General features: G+C 38.9%; 1 protein-coding gene across 1 annotated transcript in view; it reads left to right on the top strand.

The window, feature by feature from the left end:
• The window catches only part of LOC108695757 (slit homolog 1 protein), a 242,367-nt gene that overhangs the window by 58,232 nt on the left and 164,866 nt on the right, over positions 1-19,269 (top strand). The window lies entirely within an intron of this gene.

Here is a 19,269-nt window from a genome sequence, read left to right as displayed (position 1 = left end):
CTGGCCAAACATCAATGTTGTTGATATATATATATATATATATATATATATATATATATATATATATATATATATATATATATATATATATATATATATATATATTTTTTTTTTTTTTTTGTGATTGCTTGCTCTAGTATGGATTGTGTAAAGTGCATATAGCAGTGCTGGTCTATTTGCCCTTAACAGTCCCGTTCTATGCTATTGGATATAGATGACCTCACTTTTAAAGGGTACTAATAAAATATATTTATACTAGAGTTTTCTTGATGACTAAAACTTCTCTTGTGCTTAGCGACTTTCTCCAGTGAAAATATGACTAGAGGTTGTGACATTTTCTAGAATGTCAAAAATCATTCTGCTCCCCTTAACAAAGAAGATGCGCACCAGTAATTCAAACTCTGACTGTAATCATTTTATATAATTTGAAATAAGCATTATTAAGCACCCTTCCTATATATATATATATATATATATATATATATATATATATATACAGTCCAGAAGTTCTTAATGCACACCGTAATACATGAATCTAGGTCGATACCTGGGTGCTATCTTAACTGGCAAAATTATCCTTTATCAAGACCATGGTCTTGATAAAGGTCTTAGGAGCAGACCGAAACGTTGGCCGAATTTTAATGTAAATTAATAAATATGGACTTTTAAATTTTTGTATACAAATCCTGGTGTGCATCTTTTTCTTTTTTGCTATTTGGATAATTTTGCCAGTTAAGATAGCACCCAGGTATCGACCTAGATTCATGTATTACGGTGTGCGTTAAGAACTTCTGGACTGTATATATATATATACAGTCCATATATATATGTATATATATTTTGTATACAAATCCTGGTGTGCATCTTTTTCTTTTTTGCTATTTATATATATATCTCATCCTTGAGAAAGGTCCCCAGGTGGGACCGAAACGTCGGATAACAATGCTGTGTTACCAATAAAGACACTTTAATCACCTCTAAAATGAGTGTGCTGATCCATTACTACTGCATATTATGAACATTGATCGTGCACCTCTACTCTATTGGAGATCGAGTGCGGACACCCAAAGCATCTATATATATATATATATATATATATATATATATATATATATATATATATATATATATATATATATATATATATATATAATTATTTATATTATACAGGTATGGGATCAATCATCCGGAAACCCATTATCCAGAAAGTTTTGAGTTACGGGAAGGCTGTCTCCCATAGACTTTATTTTAATCAAATCTTTAAAATTTTTAATAATTATTCCCTTTTTCTCTGTAGTGAGTACTGGATCCCTACTAAGATATAATTAATCCTTATCGGAGGCAAAACAATCCAACTTACAGAAAGATCCCTTAGCTGGTAAAACCCTGCATTCTGGATACCTGGGATATATAGTTTTTTGCTAGCTGCTCAATAAAATTACAGTTTTTAAAAATTCTTCACATGGGTGAAGCTACATTATACAGGGATATACATGTAAATATATTTACCTGCTTGCACAGAATTGACATTTTATAGTCTCAGAGTTTTCAGTCTTCATTTGTTGAACTGATTCTAGCCTGTGCAGGTTATTCTAGCCTTAAAAAGGGAGAAAAAGTATAGTAAATACAAATGGAAAAGATTTTAATTGTATTCAAATTCGGCCACTCGGCACTGTTATATCTTAATTAATTCAAGTTCATAAATTGCCTTGACTTGTCAGAACATCACTGAATAGTCTCCATCTCTCAGCAGTGTTAGGGGTTCACACAATTTCAAAATAAATATGTCAGCCTCTGAAAGGTGCTGAATATCAAGCAGAGATTCCATTATGACTGCCAAGCATGGTGTCGGCAGTACAAGGGTATAATGATGATTCTCTTTCAACATCTGGAATGATCTCCAGTCGACATGCTTGAGCAAGTTGGCTAATGGATGCTGTGTGAGCAGCCGGCAAAGATTGTGATCTCAACCATAGAGCTAGCTACTAGTTTTGTGGATGTTTCCATTCCCTATGAACCTTAGGATTGAGGATTTCACCAGAATCTCAAGATCTAAACTTTATTGCTAAAATGAGATTTTCCTGCTTCTCATTTACAATATGCCTTGAGTTAATAGCTAAATAGCAAAATCGTTCATACTTTCATACTTGTTAAAGGAGAAGAAAAGGTCCAATCGATGGTGGTGCCTAATGTTAGGGCACCCTCCAAGGATTTGAATCACTTACCTGATACGCCAGGCCGGTACTTGTTCGCATGTACCCTGGTCCGGTGCAGTTTTCTGCTAACAGAAGCATCGGCCCGGAGTATTAGGTAAGTGATTACAATCATCGAAGGGCGCCCCCAATAAATGGACCTTTTATGAAGATCACTGCATACAGACGCATGGTTATGTTGCACACATTTTGATGGTACATTGCATGAGTACATCTACTGTATTCAAGCACCCAAAATCAACTAATGTTTAAAATGAACAGGGAAGGCTTTTACTGATTTTTACTTTAAACATGACTATTGTAAAACAGATTAAGCCTTCTTCTGAAAATTTACCATGTGCATTGCCTGCCAAGGAGTACATGTGACACTAAGCCCTTCTGACAGTCTGTGGCAATATTGGGTATTTTAATGGTCTTCGAAAGTCACTGATGTTTGTTTTATAAAAAGTTGCAATTAGCCCTTGTGAAAATGGGGTATGATGTCCTGACCAAAGCCAAATAAAACTGGGCAAGCTAACTCATTCTTTACTTACGGTAAACACTGGGTAAGTGAACAAGTGAGTGTGACGTTTTTAGACATACACTGGGCAGATTGCACTGATCCATATGTTCATGCTCTGATCAAGCCTGGATTTCTCGGGTGGGTGCCCCTAGGCCGCGTGGTCTGATCAGTGCCCACCCATAATCCCCCTGCGCACCGCAAGCGCACACGCGTCTGTGCGTAAGCTCCGGCAAACGTCGCTATTGAATGGGGATGCACAGGTCCCCATAATGCAGATGGGTGGCATGTCACCCCTAATTCTTTGCCGCCCTAGGCCCGGGCCTATGTGGTCTCACCACAAATCCGGGCCTGGCTCTGATGAAGGACATTAGGTAACAAGATACTTATTCTTGCAGTTGATTCAGACATTGATCACTGAAGGCAATCACACAATGCAACTGAAACAGAGCAATGGTCACTCTAGGACAGGGTTCCCCAACTTCTTTTTACCCGTGAGCCACATTCGAATGTAAAAAGAGTAAGGGAACAACACATCAAAAAAAAACATGAAAAAAGTCCTGGGCATGCCAAATAAGTGCTGTTATTTACTATTTGGTAGCCCCAATGTGGACTGGCAGCCTACAGGAGGTTCTGTTTGGCAGTACACCTGTTTTTTATGCTTCCCAAACTTGCCTCCAAACCAGGAATTCAACAATAAACACCTGCTTTGAGGCCACTGAGAGCAACATCCAAGTGATTGGTGAGCAACGTGTTGCTCACAAGCTACTGATTAGGGAATCACTGCTCTAGGACAGCTATACTGGACAACTATATAGCTAGCTGTTTTAATGATGTGTGTATGTTAAATAACAGCTATAGCCATGTGCTCATGGGTCAGATCCTTGTAAAATGATGTAGTTATACAAAAACCCTTGAAGGGCTGCCCACAGTGTTGGCTCCTTCAGTTGTACAGCCCTGGTTCATTGCATCACAAGTCATGTTTCACTTTGATTTGGGGGTGTTGCCATTGACTTTAAAGGCACTAGTCCAGTGTCCAAGCATGGGGTTGTCTTCTGTTACTCGTATAACCTGTTGCTTTCTGTGTATGCTGCTTTTAGAACTGAAGAAGGTTTATTGATGTACAACATACCGGTCTCATTCAATGCTATTCTTCATTCTGGATGGTATCCTTGAGTTTACAGGTTTTGGTTCCAATCTTGTTAACAATTTATGGAAGAAGGATGCTATGGAATGAATATCACACAGAGCCTTGCGCTGAAGTTCCATCCTTCAGTACAATATGATCGTATGCTTTATTTCACTGGGTTCTTTACAAGCTGTGACACTGGTTATAAACATAACATAAAAATTATATACAGATGTTCCAGTTCATGAATTTTAGAGGTTTCTCAGGTTGCTACTTTTTTGCTCCGGAGCACTGGGGAGCTGCGTGTCTGACTATTTCTTACGTTTCGTGCAAAAATCTAACAATTTATAACATAATAAAAGTTAATGTAAAGGTGAGCTTCCCCTTTAATTGATTCTTCTATTACTGTTCTATCAAATGGAGGCACAGAATATATCCTATAAGGGAGCAAGAAGACATTAACAATGGATAATCTCCCAGAGGATTTTATTGATCTGAATATTTTCATCTTTTCATGTACTGTAGTTGGCTGCTACCATACTTGTTGCTCTAATGAATAAAACATAGATATCAATGGATCTTTTTGGAAAATGGTACACTGATTACTTGAATTTAATGAGCAATAATTGTATTTTGAGCTATGCTTATTTCAGACTTGGAAAGAACCTGTTGTTTGCATGCAGCATGAATATAAAGCATTTGTTTCCGTCATTTGTAAATAAATATGCTCCTTAAATCATTTGTGTTTTGGCCTAATAATAATGCTCCCCTAGGCCAACAAGCCTAGTTAGGGTTATACATTTGTGCAAACTGGAATCCTCCCTTAGGATAAAATGCACAAAGCTTCAGCTCTGTATAAATGTGCTTGCAGCCTAATCATTGACCAAAACCGTTTTCTTTTCCCAATGTACATAATCCTCCTTTTTCTGCATATAAAATGCATTTGGCTGTTTGTAATAAACAAATCTCATCTATAAAGCCCCAAGCAACGTCGGAAACACACTTTCATCTCTAAACAGGAATGATGATTTAATACCTAGTGGTGCTTATTGTAAGCACATGGAACAGTCTCTATTCATTCCCATTTAACTTAGCAGTAAATTCAATTCCCTGGGGAACGGCAGAGAGTAGAGCCCAGTAGGCAATGCAGCAGAGCACAGAGAGGAACTGGAAACGCATTCGTAACAAAGGAAGAGCCTGCAGTTGGTTAAAGAATCATGCAATTTCTTTCGGCTTTTGTGTCAAACTTTCAAACAGTAAACATCTCACAGCAATAACATTTTAAATGTTATGATTGAGAATGAATTGATAGATTTGTAATAAAAGGTTTTTCTATTTCCCTTTGGAATAAAAGCTAATGAGCAGTGCTAGCATCAGCATGCCTTGCTTGTCACAATTGAAATTTTTATAAAACATATCATAAAGGATATCCTTTTATTAGTTCCATTCCACTCTGACTCCACATTGGTAAATGGCATTCTTGTCGTGCTTGCATCAGTGGGTGCTTGAATTGCATCATTTTCAGCATGCCAAAGTAGAGCCGAAATAACAAACGCGTACAGCGTACTAGGTGCCAGGTTGTGGGTACAGGTGCAACACACAAAAATACAAAATGGTATTTGAGACCATTGCTTTGATAAATACTTTTCATTCACACCCTGAAATTACAACCACCCTGGAACATTGTGTTCATAGTCACTACAGAATCAAATGCTAATAACGTTATTAATGCCCCACAAGAGAATTGACCCCATTCTGATGCCATTAGGTTGTATCCATTGCATCTATCACACAATTTACCAAATGGAAGCTGATTTTCTGTCCATATTGGGGCAATTTTCCCAGAATTGTTTTGATGCATTTCTGGGAAAACACTGCAATGTTGAGGAAAAAAATATTGATTTGCACCCAAAAAGACTAGAGACAGGTTTTAGGGCTCCCTTGGATCTAGGCACATGGGGCACTTTGTTAACTATGGTTGCTATAGTCAAAAAATCCCCTTTTACTGAGCCAATTAGCAGTCACTGTGAGTACAATGTTTGAATATGTGATAGTTTGAAAACTCAGGAGATCTGTCTCAAATAAGAGTTATTTAGGGGAGTTATGTTGCCCACAAGGAGTATGATTTCCCATGGGCAATAAAACATTGTGCAGCAACATGTAAACAACCAGAACTTTGGTTCAAGTATATTGATGCAATTAGTTTTTTGACCAGAATTAGGGTGGAGGCATTTTGTAGTTGCACTGCCTATTTATGAGGGCAAATTCACTATCCTACGAAAATTCGCCTGCGACGGCTTCACTCACAGTGCAACACTTCGCCAGGCGTAGATTCGCCAGGACAACACTAATTCACTTAAATCCGAAGTTGCGTCCAGGGCACCGAACGCGGGCGAAGTTGCACTAGCGTTACTGCGCCAAGTGAAGTGAAGTTGCGCTAGCTTTGGCTAATTAGCATACAGCGGGAAGTTAAAGTTGAATGGACGTATATGTTGCAGCAAATACATTACACTACACAAGCCCGGGAAACCTTAATAAAATAAAATATTATTGTTATATTGCCCTACACATGAGCCCAGTGTATAGTTTATGTGCCATATGTTACGAAATGTAGGGGGGAAGCCGGTTACCCCAATAACATTTTCAGCCTATCACCCTGACAAAGAAAAAGACGCAAGCATTTTTTGGGAAAATTTTTCAACAATTTTTTGACCTAGTCCTATCTACTTTATTGCACTTCGCCTGGTCTGAGGTGGCGAAGGCAAGTCTGGCGCAAGGGGTAACGTTCAGTAAAATCTGCATCTGAATTTGCGGAGTAACGTCCATTCGCCAGAGTGCAAATTCACCAGGCGTTAGGGAGCGAAGTACCGCTAGAGTCTGTCTCCTTCGCTAGTGAAGTTGCGATTTTTCCCCAGCGTTAGTCACTTCGCCCTTTAGTAAATTTGCCCCATGGATTTTATTAGGTCACAAGACTCCAATTTCTTCTGTATATCCTATATATACACTATAACCCCAATTCTTGCATATTAGACGTTACCTTGGAGTTTGAAGACCTGTAAAAATCATGTGCCCTGCAGCCTCGTGCCTTTGTTTGGCCATGTCATCCCTTGTGACTGATAATGGGGATGGGGGGCTACACATGCACCAACTATCAACAGTTTGTCGGGATATTCACTGAATAGCAGGAAAATGTCAGGCTCTGTGTGTTTTGTCTTACTTGCTAGCCTTTGTAGGAAAATAAATGGAAAATATGGAATATGTGGAACACCCAGAACATACAAGCAAGTTAATCGGCTCCTGATAAAATTCACCATAGTGTGTGATAGGGACCTTAGATTGTAAGCTCCCCTGGAGAAGTGAAGGATATATAAGTCTCTGTGGCTGTGCTGCGAACTGTCTGCAATATATAAAAAGTGATAATATTTTGCCTGTATGTTTGTTCTAAAACTTGGGTCTGTTGCTAGCAAGCAGCATAGGGCCTTATATATCCAAATAGAATATACAGGTATAGGATCCATTATCTGGAAACCCATTATGCAAAAAAGCTCCAAATTACAGAAAGGCCATCTCCCATAGACTCCATTCTTTTTTCTCTGTAATAATAAAACAGTAGCTTGTACTTGATCCTAACTAAGATATAATGAATCCTTATTGGAAGCAAACCCAGCCTATTGGGTTTATTTAATGTTTACATGATTTCAGTAGGCTTAAAGTGTGAAGATCCAAATTATAGAAAGTTATCCAGAAACACCCAGGTTCTGAGCATTCTGGATAAAAGGTCCCATACTTGTATACTTTTTCCTCTTTAGAGCTGTAAGATATGTTCCCACACTCATGCTTCTCCCTGCTCTGCTCAACCCCAGGTGCAAAGGTGGTCACATCCTAAACCCCCAAAGCCTGGCAGCCATATTGTTCTGCAGTTTGCTACTAGGGCTAACACACTTACATTGTAACTCAACAAAGTAGTAACAATTTCATGTATAAAACTTTTTAATGACATTTTTCCTTCTTGAAAACCAGTGTTTATAAATTGGTCACGGAGGCATACAAGGAATGTGGATGATAACGGTTTATTACGCACTGTAAAATCCCCACGGAGACGGCCGCACCTTTTTCCCGAGGCACACTCTTTTACATACACTGCGTATGTCAACATCGCACAGCTGTACATTGCGGCTTTATGGGCTTCCTTGAGGAATGCAATGACAGAGAGACCCCATCCTATAGTTACCATGGCAAACCGAAGTTGCAATTCTTTTGTTGTGCGTATTGTTTCCATTACAATGTTTGTCTTGTTTTCAACTGACTGAGTTGAGCTCTTGCTGTGTTTTGTACAAATCTCCGGCACAAAAAAACATCTGTGGCACCAGACAGCGAATCCCAAACTCCCTTTTTTCCTGGAGCTCGTTGCGAAGGGGGCTTTCCTATCCCTCCATTATACACTATGTGGCTTGTGCCCTGTTGGGTGTAATTAATGGTATGTGGGTCTCTGCATTTGAACTGTATAACACGGCTCACAAATGCTAAAAAAAAATGGTGTTAGTTCTTAGCGATTATTACCAGTTGTGTTTTTTTATGCCCAACCATCAACAATAAAGGAAATGTAGCATTTCATCTTTACTCTGGTTTTCTCCCCCACTCCAAAAACATACAGGAAACTTGATTGGTCCTGATGAAATTGACCCCTGTGTGTAAATGTGATAGGGACCTTCAATTGTAAGTTTCACTGGAGCAGGGCTTTGAACAATAAACAGCCTCTATAAAACATTACGTAAAATCAGTGTTGTATAAATACAGGAAAATCATAATTTCTGTTTAATCTACTGCAGCCATTCCACATAGGTGTGTTTACAAGGCAGAAAACAGCAAAACTCATTGAAGACAAGGGGCATTTTTCTCCCAGTGATTTTTTTCAATCCATCACAACATTTTTTTTTTGCTGCAACTTTTTCAGCGCTTAATATATATTGGAGTCTACAGTTTTTTTCACGGTGAAAATTTTCCCAACACTAATCATCCTTTTATAGCACTGCCATATTCTGTAGCACTTTGTAGAGACTGTTCGTGGTTTATATTACTCCCTGCTCAAGTAGAGTAACTGTCAAATTTCACACAACTCTAGGGCCAGTTATCAGGAGCCACTCACCATGCCATTCAGACAGACAAAGACAGTAGTGATGTGCGGGTTGACCCAAGGGTTGAGCATAGGTTGGACAGGTTGAAATTTGGTCAGCCATTGTGGGTTAGGGTTGGGTGTGGGTCATACTGGGGAAGTACACTCCTCCACTGCTCCCAATGATTGGTTAGGTGCGGGTCCTGAATTGGCAAGCTTTTCTGGGTGAGGGTTAAGGTTTTGTGGGTTATAGTCGGCTATGGGTTTAGTTTTTCCTGACCCACACATCACTAATAAACAGGGCTTGGATGTGCCTCCTGATGCTCTGCTTTGCTCCTTGCACCAGATTCGCACAAGTTCTTTTTAAATGAGCAGTGTCATGTCCCTTAGCTCTCTAACACTTATGCCCTGGAGTAACATAGATAACCCCGTATAGCTTCATTTGTGCTACATGAATGTACCCACAATTGGGCCACTGCAATCATTTCACAGATTTGTGTATATCTATCTTCACTCTTTTCTTACTGCACCCACATATACCCTATTTTCGTCACTCACAAGGTGTTTGAGCTGGTATATTAATTACGTGCCATTTTCAACTAGAACCAATCGAAGGTGATTAAGTAGGTGTTTAAATATTTTACCTCTGTATTTTGGTTTCATTTAAGCCGTATTAACCTTTAACAGTGTCACCCCAACAATCTTCATAACCTTCTGTTAAAGCAAGGTAAATAAAGATCATCTTTCTTATTAACATTTTACCCAGTGCTTTCTGTAAAACCTTTACCAGGGAGCTTCTTAGCAGGGATCAGATACATTTCAGTTGCTTTCATCTTTCTGAACTTCCTTATAGTGCACATAATTATATGTAGCTATTACTTTCTGACCTTTTATGTCAGAATGCTATTGAATAAGTGATTGGCAGTGTGTATGAAGAATACATTTAATTGGCAATTACACATTTCTCTTATCTGAATAAATTATATCAGGACAATTTTTTCTGAAAGGCGACTAACAAAGTATGCAGAACGGGGGAAGCCAGAAAGCTTTTAAAAAGACGGGACCTTTCCATTCAATATATGTACCCTGAAATGAATCTAAGACTCTTGCACAATTTAACTCTGATTAAATAATGGAATTTTGTTGATGTTAGTGGATTTAAGGTTTACCTCTTGTATTTTGAAGGCAATTTTAATTTCAAGACCATAGTTCATATAGAATCATATTCATCTTCACTTTTCCCCATCCCTATAGCACTTGGGTCCTCATACTGTAGTGCCCGCCATTCTAGGTAGTGGGGGAAGGTCGGCCTTCATCAAAGCCACATGGAGTCAGATTGGGGGTGATCATTTACTGTACGTCGAGGTATAACAGTGTTTCTTATATAGTTATAATTATGGCTTGATCAAATATTGGACTACTAAGGTGGGGTTGAATCTCAAAAGCCTTAATATTCTTCTTTAGCCCATAATAATATTATTGATACGAATAATTGAGAACATAGCATAATATAGAACGTTCATCCTACAGGATACAAGACAATAGTAAAAAAAGAAAGAAGAAGCCAGCCAAAAGAGAAATCACAAATGAGAAGGGGGAAGGAAAATGGAAAACATTAAGGAACAAAGGGGAAAATGTAATCACAGTGGTTGACATCAGCTAAAAAGGCTATGACAGCTATGAGAAAAAAATGGCGTCTTCAAAAGATTTGTATGACTCTCCACCTTGTGTCCCGAAGAAGAGGAGATTTGTCGCCGGGCGATTAATCTTCCCGAATCTGCCTGTGTGCCCTGATCCTAGTGTAATGAAAAGTGGAATCATAAACAACCTAACTAGACAACGTAGAGTCATGTATAAAAAAAACTGTCCCCTTCAGAATGCACCAGTGGTTATTTGGGAACCATGGAATAATAATTTATTTAATGCATTAACCTCAGCAAGATTTCTATATGTCAGATTTGTTTCCTAGTATGTTATATGATTAGTACTATACTTGAGGCATTGTACCAGATGAATAGAACCTATTCTTTATTTGATTATTGGCAGTTTTCTACTGTGTTGACGAAGAACTTCTTGTCTTTCACCTGCACTAGTGCAATGTCCCAACTTTCTGTCTCATGTGCAAACAACGCTGCATACTGGAAACATAAGTATAGAACACTGTATGAACCCAGTGACTTCTTTTTAATTGATAGGGAGAATGTGAGGTTTTGTAATGTGGAGGAAACACACCATTAAGATTGCTTCCTCTGGTTTTGTCTGAGAGATAAAGAGACAAGAAAAGTGATAAAATGATGCCAAGCCACCATGAAAGATCCTGGCGTCTGAGGAAACTGTTTCCATGGCAGCACAAGGATCTTAATTTGGATTTTTGCCATCGGTCAGTGACTTTGTGGTGATTAGCTTGCTTGCCTTATGGAATTTGCCTGTTTCATTTGACACTTTTTCTCCTCTTTTGTTTTTCTTTTTCTCTTGTTTGACTGTGAAACTGCCCCTTGGCACAATTAAAACGGACTATAGTTTGGAAGATAAACACAATAGAAGATTCCACCTTCTCAAATTGCTTTGCTTTGGAGTGGGTCTCTGTGAAATATGCATTATTATGGCACAGCTATATTAAGACAAAGTTTGGGATTCTTTCCAATATGAAAGTTCATATAAAGGAATAAGAAATAATCAAACGTAGTTCACCAGTAGTGATGGGCAATTTTTATACACGTGACTTTTAGCTTCAAATGCATTAAAGTCAATGGGTGTCCGAATAATTTTGACGTTTGACAATTTTTATGTGTGCGCCAAATCTAACGCAGCAGATTTTTCCTTGGCAAATTGTCGCCACATTTTCGCAAATTAATTCACTTGTGGCGAAACACGGAAATTTTATACAAATTTGTGACTCAAAAATGTATTCGCCCATCACTACTCACCAGTAAATGCTTAAAGTTTTGCCATGTGCTCCTTTCTCCACCCAGCTTGGGGTACTGCCTGTTCCCACCCCTCTCTTCTTGTTGGTGCGATTCCTGCCCACCCCATGCTTACCCACCCCCCTGCTTTGCTTGTCCTCTCATTCTCCCTTTCACAACTGTGACATACCCATCCCCTCTGTCCCATTGCAGTTGGTGACCCATATCACCCTTCCCTCTCAACTACATGGCCAACCTTCTTCTACTTGCTTGGTGTGATAGTCCACTCATTCCTCCCTTCTCAATTTATAATTATGCTCTTTTATATTTGGAGGCAGGGAAAGATTTTATAACTATAAAAGGAATGAAATAAAAATTTGTGGAAAAACTTAAATTTTCATAGTCTTTTGCCAAATTTATGATAAACATGTCATAGTTAGACTTAGCTGCATGCTGTCCCTCTTAATCATTAAAATAGAATCTCTTCCTTATTTAGTCAGCTAAGCTTCCTAAAAGGGTGCATGCTTGTGTATAACAAGACTATTTGTGGTATGTTTTTCTTATTGCTCTTCCCTTCCTCGTTTAAAAGAGAGGTTCATAAATCATTAACTTGATGCCAGGATTTAAACAAGGTACTGAGCTGATATTTCAGCAAAGCATTGCTGGTGAATAGCTAACCCTTCGACCCCATCTTGAACGGGCTTTAATTAAACTGTCATCCCCGGACAGGCAGACAAAAGAGACAGGGCCCTGTTCAGGCCCATAAGACATTGTTTCCTATGAAATGAAGAACTGTTAAAAATTGATCACTCTTTTTCTACAAAGAAAATAACAAAGGATTAACGGTGACCTCAGCTCTGTGGCTACGCAGTTTTCAGTTTCTTCTAAGTAAACTCAACTGTGTTTTCCCAATGGTCTTTTTAACTTCCCTGGTCTGATGATTTTTATCAGTGGCTGGTCCATTATCGACCATCCATAAATCTGACTGCCTTACACAGTGATTGCATAAGTCATGCTCTTGGCATCGAACATTTGTAATGATCATATCGTTAATGTAACAGTAGACATTTCTGCAGTGTCGGACTGGGATGCCAGGGGCCCACCAGAAAACCTTAGGTTGAGGGCCCGCTTTCCAAACTATTATACCTCCTCTCCTAACTCACCCTCTTTATTCTCCTAGTCTCTTTTCTCTGCATACTATTCTATATTCTTTGAATATTAAGCCTCTTTATTCCCATAAAGAAATAGAGAATGACTATGAAATAGGCCAAAAGGTTAGAAGCAGGAGGGCCCACTGACACCTTGGCCCACCGGGAGTTTTCCTGGTATCCTGGTGGGCCAGTCCGACACTGCATTTCTGAATATATGAATAACTAGATGATATGTTTCAGTGCCACTATATCAACTAGATGTTGGTCAAAAACTTACCAGAGTATATTTGACAAAGTCTCAAACTCAGCTGTTTTTGGTGGTGTGGAGTTGCAATTAACAATGGTTAATGAGGCATGTGTTTTACATCCAACAACTTAGTTTGTGAAGATTCTCATTCATCCAGGTCATGGTATATCTGTAGAAATCAACTGGACTTGCTGTGTTTTTTATTTTCTGGAAGATGGAGCCCGTGAGCTCCGCTGCAATGAGAGGTAAATACAGGCTTAGGAGCATTTACTGATGTTAACACCTGTGTGGCGGGAGTAGGGATAGGGGACTATGGAGGTTCGGGGGTAGGGTTTTTCATAAGCAAGGAGGGTTTAGTTCTCCTTTAAAGGAGAAATCAACCTGTGGGAAAAAAACCTTGTACCCTCCACCCCAGGTAGCCCTCCCTCCCTCCTCCCCAGGCTAACTACCCCCCTGGGGAAATGCCCCATAGTCCATACTCACCCCGTGGCGCAGATTCTTCCAGCGAAGTTCCATGCGTCCATCTTCGGGCTCCTCTGTAAGCTGACTGAGAGATCGGTATTTCTGCAGATGTGCAGTTGGAGTAGTTTGCCGGTTTGCGACAACTGCAGATGCGTTGAATTACACAGAAATTGACGATCTCTAAGTTAGCTAACCGAGGAGCCGGAAGATAGACACTTGGAACTTCCCTCGAAGAATCTGCCCCGAGGGGTAAGTATGGACTCTGGGGCATTTCCCCGGGGGGGGTTAGTTAGCCTGGAGGGAGGAGGGAGGGAGGGCTGCCTGGGGTAGCGGGTACAGGGTTTTTCCCCCACAGGTTGATTTCTCCTTTAAGGCTTCTGACCTTCAAAGCATCTCCTTTGATCACCTTTTGGTCCGCGTAAGGCCTACAGTACCACAACTGGCATATGGCAAGGCTAATATAAATTAAAATCAGGTTTTGTTTTTGAACTTTGACTTTAAAGAAAGGGACACATACCATAATATTTTTTCTAAGCATGCTGTAATATGAATACGTACTAAAATATCCCTCTTTGTTATGGTTGATTTCTTTGCAGGAATCCATTATGCAGGGGGATTATCTGCGCGCTGGTAACCTAATTATCTTCATGAGCACTATGGGGTGCTCTTGTACTTGCTCCCATGGGATTGGTTAATGACCCCTAACATTCTCTTTCAGTTTTAACATGCAATATACTATACATGTATATCGTTTATAACTAGTGGTGTCTGTTTCATGTCAGTGTGACAGAACTGAAGTTCTTGAAGGTATTACATATAATGTGACCATATTTTTATTCTTTATTCTTGTGACCTTGAAACTAATTTCAAAAGTCCAACTGTTTAAGAGACCCCATCAACAAATAGAACTATTGCTGGTTTGTGTTGTAATAGCTCCTCATTTGTACATTGTGCGCCATAATTCTGAATTAATTGCTGATAAGGCTTTCACAAATTTCTTAAATTCAATATTACGCAAGGTTGAAAGCATCTGGATATTGTAAATGGTATGAAATGTATAATCCCAATATTCTTTCATGTCTCGGTTGTCTCTTATTTAACAAGATGCAGCTTATCTTCATAGAGTCAAAAAATAACCAGTGGTTATGACTGGGCTCTAAACAGAGAAAGTGTTTGTATACTGAGTATCACCCAAGGAGGTTTTTTCTTCAGAGACCAGAGTACAAATTTGTAGCATTTGCAAGAAAATACATAGTGAACTGCCAGAAAAATTGGTTTGTCCCAGCAAAATGCTGGAGCTTCAGCATCTGGAATACGTAGCATGCTTTTATGTAAACAAGGTTTTAATCTCGAGAAGATGGAAATAATTGTAGTGGAAATAAAAAACAATTGTTCTTTTTGGCTGGGGCATATAGTTATTTGTGATTTTCACATGGAAACAGAACCCTGGGGTGGTGTTGAGGGTGAAATGGAAAATACATATAAAAACACTGTTGTCGTATGGCCCAAAATAATAACAGCCGTGAATTTACACCTGTGGGCACTGGCATCTTTTCCTGTACAAAATAAAAAAAAAGATTATTTACCCTTTTGTTTTGTTTTTATAAATGGAAAATAGCTTTCATTGTTTGGTGCTTTCCTTTTAAATAATTTAAGTGTCAAATATTTTTGTTTCCCTAACCAAATAGTTGGATTTTATCCAGTAGGATAACATTTCCTTCCTAAATATATTTAAATTGCTAAATATATATCTGAAGAGCACAAGAACGATCAGGAATGCCATCTATATTTTACATAAAAAACTCCAATAAATGGTGATTTAACAGGCCTGATGTATGTTGAAAGTGCAAATGATATTTGTTTTTCTAGTCTTATAAAGGTCATCAAAGCAGAGCAAGGGATAAAGGCCAAATTACCAAAAGGTTAAATGGAAGCTTATATGCATGGTTAAACATATAGTGCGACCCCCATCATTCTGTAAAGATGAATAATAAAAATTTTTACATCAAAGAGCCAACAGGGTCATTATATGGCATGTATGCGAAAAGACCCTGTCATTTAAGTGTTTGTATAATGTACCCCTTTTCATCGGCTTTGCATTTCAGTTTTGATCTGCATGAAATGCTGGTGAAATGTGGTATACAGTGATAAATTGCTATACTCTGTCTTTAATCTTTGCCACCTTTAGCAACAGATTCAGTAGCATATGTCTTAAATTCTGTTATTATTACTAAAGATTCATTGTTATGGAACAAATTCTTCGGGAACAATGATGCTATAGAACCTATAGAACTTTTAGAGTTTGATGCCTTAGCATGGAAATATTACATGACTAGCCCTAGGTCACGCAGACTGAACTTGAGTTACTTTCATCCTGAAAGATCAAAATAAGTTTGGAACAGACCTGATCAATCAGAATAGAAAACATTGACATCATTGGCTTTGGGGAACCGTAGGTAGTTGTTTTACCCCTACATAACACTTCAAACTTATTTCACAGCTCTCAATGTGGCCTGTGGACCTCCACTGGTTTGGGAGGTCCGTGCTTCCAACATAAAACATGATTTAGATCCTGAGGCTAAAAAGATCTGTGCAATTAATTCAGTTCTGCTTGTCTTTAAATTGTTCACAGTTCTGGATAATGTGGCCCAAACTATTATATCACACGAGAATCAGCCTGTATGTGGCCAACACATTTGACATATCAATCAGGGAGTATAAAAATGTTCATTTAACATCATCATGTACTTTGGCATATACTTGTAAATGTCCCAGTTTTACTGCTAGACCGAAGAATTCTTTGTGTATGCTTTCTGGTCACGAATACTACATTTCAAAATAGCGATCTAACTGTACTTTAGTCAAATTGTCCACCTTGTTTTTCTAATTATAGCAGAGGACTATTAAAAACAGATTCCTTTACATTTTACATGTCTGCCTCCAAAGGTCAGTACAACGGCACCTAAAATCAGTCACACTTCAGGTTCTCTGGGCATATTTATTGGGTTTAAGCCTCACGCCCACCACTGAAAAGGTGCTCGGCAAACCTCTTTAAGGGTTGGGAACCGTTGAAAGAAAGGACAGCGGAATTCCTGCTGCTTGCAAGACTTAATTTGACTTTCACTTTATATCTTTGTTTGAAGAAATCCCAGAACACTCAAGTGCTTTGGAGAGCAACCATTCTATGTTTTATATTATAGCCAGCCATGTACACTTGGCAAAAGAACTGAGAACAAATGAGTAACCTAGTTTGTTGCAGATATCAGCAAAATAAACTCACCACAAACACATATGGGCATAATTTCACCCAGGTGTATTTCAAGTATTTTTCTTAGCTTTTCCTTCAGTAACAGGATTAGTTCATGATACACATCAGTCATTGGCCAGCAGTGCTTACAGTCTGGGGTACCTGCAATTCATACAACCAAAGACACACACACATACATACACAACATCAGAAATGTGATAACATGTGTGTTGCAGACAGACAAATACCACAGAAATGGTCAGAATTGAACCCAGGCCCCTAATAGCGGAAAGTAACATTGTTAACCACCATGGAGGAGCTGACATTGTTGGAATTCTGTGGGGAAAGGTTGTAGAAGGATAGCTAAATCTATTCTACATATGTTTTACTGTTAAACTGCATAAGATATATAGTAATTTATAGTAATGTCCCTGCATTCATACAGCAGCGGATTGCTTACACAAATTGCAGACAGACACATTGGGGCAGATTTACTAAAGGGCGAAGTGGGAAAATTTGCAAGAAATCCAATCTGCAGGGACATTGCCAATTCATTTACAGGAACAGACACCAGTTTGCTAACGAAACAGACCGTCAATAGCGACTTTTACTTTTTTTTTAAGCGGGATTGCCTGCAAAAGTCTTGACTTAAACTTTTTTGTGTTAAAAAATTTTTTCTAGACATTTGAGGGACATGGCACATTTGTTTTAGGATGGGTTCATGTGTAGGGCATTAGAGAATCTCTTTTGTCTTTATCAAGGTTCCTTGGACATTTGTAATAAAAAGTGGCGACTTCAAGCATTTGCACCAACATCACTAATAAAGACGCCCATACGACTTTAATGTACCCGCCCTATTCAAATTGACTTAAGCGTAAGATCACTAGCGACTTTTCGCTAGGCATAAAAGAACACTAGCGAATCTTCGCTATGAAATGCTTGCACTGAAGAAGTATCGCTAGCGATAAGTCGTCAGCGTTCGGTGCATAGGACGCAACTTTTTAGTTAATTAGCATAGTGGTTAACAAATTTACACCTGGCGAAGTGGTGTGAATCGTAGAAAGTGGTCGCTGGCGACAATTCGCCCTTTAGTAAATCTGCCCCATAGTTCCAGGATCACATAATTTTCATGCCTGTAAGCAGCCATATAGCTTGATGATGGGGCTAAACATTTGCAGTGTGGAGCTATGGAGAAACAATAAAAGGGACTAGAATCTCAAGAAAGTCAATATTTTGGGGTTGATTGAGGGTATGGTTACTGTGTTTGGGTGTGGTGTGTGCATGTGTATCTTGGTGATGATAATAATTTATATTGCTATTACAATCAATGGTATATAAAGGTGAGTAGATTGTTGATCACAGGCCACTTTTGAAAATCTCTGTATTGATAGCTGACTATGAACATTCCCATATCCCCATTCCTCCCTTTGCATCAGTGATTTGTGAAAAGTCACCTGCCCAGGGGTACTCTCCAAAGGAAAGAGGGTATTATTCTGCATTGTAGAAACAGAAAGAAGTTGGTTTTGCTTATAGTGTGAATCCTTCTTTGGCCATTTATTGTATTTCAGAAATGCTGCACGGCACTCTTCTCTTCCCCTTCCTGCGCTTCCTCTTGTGACTTGCAGTGTTACTTTACCTTTTTTCATCTTTCCTTCCCTGGATCATGCGCTTGAGGGATACTATGACAGCTTATGACTAGAGCATCAGAGCGTCCTTTGAAAACCAAAGATGTATTTTTCCCCCCTTTGCCTGTTTGAATAACGAACCTTTCCCAGAGCTCAGTGAATTTACATAGTGTACACATGAAAGGAGGCAGACAATTTAAGTGCTCCCCGAGATACTCTCACTCTCACCACTTCTCTCGGCTTTTAACCACAAATGCAAATGTTTAAAGAGGCAGCTTTTAACTGCAGGCATCGGGGCTACAGACCTACATCCAAAGATGCTTTTTTTTTTTTCCATAACACCGAGACTGATTTATCTGAGGGTCACCAAGTCACATCCTTTTAAGCTTGCAAACTAGTAAACACCTAAAAGACTTTCACTTAAACACTTGTGAAAAGCAACCTCGAGGAAGTCAGTGTTCCAAGTCGTGTTTATTACACCAAAACTGACACTTTTGTAGACGCATAAAAAAAGCGTTTATGGCTACAGGAAGAGGAGGGGAAAAAATATACTCTGCCAGATGTGGCTAGCCCAAGTCACAAACAGTAAAGCACTTTATTTCACATTGAGTAGATATGTGTACACTACGGTATTTCAGGGTTATAGACATACCTGAACTCGGAATTTATGATGGAACAGG

This window comes from Xenopus laevis, chromosome 7L (genome assembly GCF_017654675.1).
Source record: "Xenopus laevis strain J_2021 chromosome 7L, Xenopus_laevis_v10.1, whole genome shotgun sequence".
Lineage (NCBI taxonomy): Eukaryota > Metazoa > Chordata > Amphibia > Anura > Pipidae > Xenopus > Xenopus laevis.
Note: the sequence above shows the minus strand (reverse complement) of the source record. Positions and strands in the feature narration are given on the sequence as shown.